The sequence below is a fragment of the Equus caballus genome, unplaced genomic scaffold (genome assembly GCF_041296265.1).
Source record: "Equus caballus isolate H_3958 breed thoroughbred unplaced genomic scaffold, TB-T2T haplotype1-0000016, whole genome shotgun sequence".
Classification (NCBI taxonomy): Eukaryota; Metazoa; Chordata; class Mammalia; order Perissodactyla; family Equidae; genus Equus; species Equus caballus.
Window position 1 is genome coordinate 9266510 of NW_027222391.1, and position 2051 is coordinate 9268560.

Genomic DNA, 2051 nt, shown 5'->3' on the forward strand with positions numbered 1-2051 from the left:
CTCCTGATAACGCCTTTCTTTCTCAGACACTATTTCTCTTACAGAGATTGTCTTGCATTAAATAATTCAATTTTTGTTAAAACGTAAACCTCATGGATTGGATATTTTGGAAGAAACAGAGGAAGAGTTCTGCATGTCACAAACAGAGGAATAGGTTGGAGGATCTCATCCTTAGCACCTTGATACTATATCAACTGAAGAGTGGCTGAGAAAAATCAAAAGACCAGGAGTGGACCATTCCCACAAACGAAAACCATCCATAGAAAATAGAGGTAAATGCTTTATTCTAAAAAATTAATTATTTTCACTCTTCCTATTTTTATCCCTCTGCCTCTCCAATCAAGCATTTCCAGAAAATGGTCAATTCCACCATGGTGACTGAGTTTATCCTCACAGGCTTTGCTGATGTCTGGAAGCTGAGGTGACTGCAAGCTGTGGTATTCCTACTGATGTACCTGGCTACTAATTTAGGGAATCTTCTGATTATCACTGTCACCACCATCGACCAGAAACTGCAGACACCTATGTACTTCTTCCTCAGGAATGTATCCATCTTGTACATGTGCTACATTTCTGTTACTGTCCCTAATGCCTGTGCCCAATCTCTCACTGGCAAGAGGACCATTTCTGTGGCTGCGTGTGCAACTCAGACCTTCTTGGTCATTTACTGTGCATATGTGGAGGTGATGTTTCTTACTATAATGGCCCAAGATCGCTATGTGGCAATCTGGCAGCCTCTCCACTACCCAATTATCATGAACCACCAATTCTGTGTCCAAATGACACTGGCTTCTCTACTCAGTGGTCTTGTCTATACAGGCGTGCACACTGGCAACACATTCCAGCTGCCTTTCTGTAAGTCCAATGTGATGCACCAGTTCTTCTGTGACATCCCCTCACTGCTGAGGCTCTCCTGCTCTGACACCTTTAGAAATGAACTCTTAATTTTTGTTTCTTCCATAGGGATATGTGGTAGTTGCTTTATCTTCATTGCTATATCATATACATGCATATTTTCTATGGTGCTCAAGTTTCCAACAAGAGAGCAAGGGAAGGCCTTTTCCCCCTGCATCCCTCATATCCTTGTGGTGTCTGTCTTCCTCAGTTGTGGTTTCTATGAGCACCTAAGGCCTTCAGTAAACTCTGAAACAACTCTGGACATGATTTTTTCTGTATTTTATACCATAGTTCCTCCATTCTTGAATCCTATCATCTACAGTCTTAGAAATAAACAGGTAAAGAAATCTGTAAGAAAAGTCATATTAGGAAAGCCTTATTCAGGAAAATAATAAAGGTACATTTCAAGATAATCTAAATTTCACTGAATAAATGGTAAACATATGAAATACACTTAAAGTCTAAGTTTCAAATATTAGACTGACAACTCCACTGTCATCCTATCAAGACCTAAGTAATCAATGCTGTAAAATATTTTGTTTTACATTACCCTTTCAATTTACCGCTCATACGATATGCATTGAAGAAATTTTAGCAGTAGCATATTTAACAAGTGGATATTATTCAAAGTATTTGTTGAAAATAATTTTACATTATACATGCTTATGATTCATCAACTATTTAGCAATATAAATATCAAAAATGCCTCAAATGAACCATAAAAATATAATACGTGAATACCATGTTGGCCACACTGCCTGACCTTATTCAGCGAAATGTGACATAAATATTCAAGTGATATGGTCCCCACTTAATTTAATTTTTTGAAAATAAACATAAATAAATTCAAAAGAAATTATAATCTAAGATATATTTGGAGTCAAACTAATACTGCGGTCCATCTGGTAAGTGAAAAAGAAAAATAATTTGCAGTGAACGAGAACTGAGGAAATAATGGCTGCAGCCAACTTTTTTATGTTGGAGAAATTCCTTGCCCTTTGCTGAGGGAGGGTACACTGTACCTTTATTGTCTGAGTTAGTTTGGTTTTTATTTGAGCAACCCCATGAATGACCCATTTTCAGGGGATAAAATGTTGTGACTGGATACAGGTCAAATTTTTAGTTGTTTTTCTTTCAGATGACTTCCTTCTCAC

General features: G+C 37.3%; 1 pseudogene; it reads left to right on the plus strand.

Annotated features, from left to right (window-relative positions):
* The first annotated feature begins 356 nt into the window (after positions 1 to 356).
* Positions 357 to 1289, plus strand: LOC138922898 (olfactory receptor 14C36-like; annotated as a pseudogene).
* The last annotated feature ends 762 nt before the right edge of the window (positions 1290 to 2051 follow it).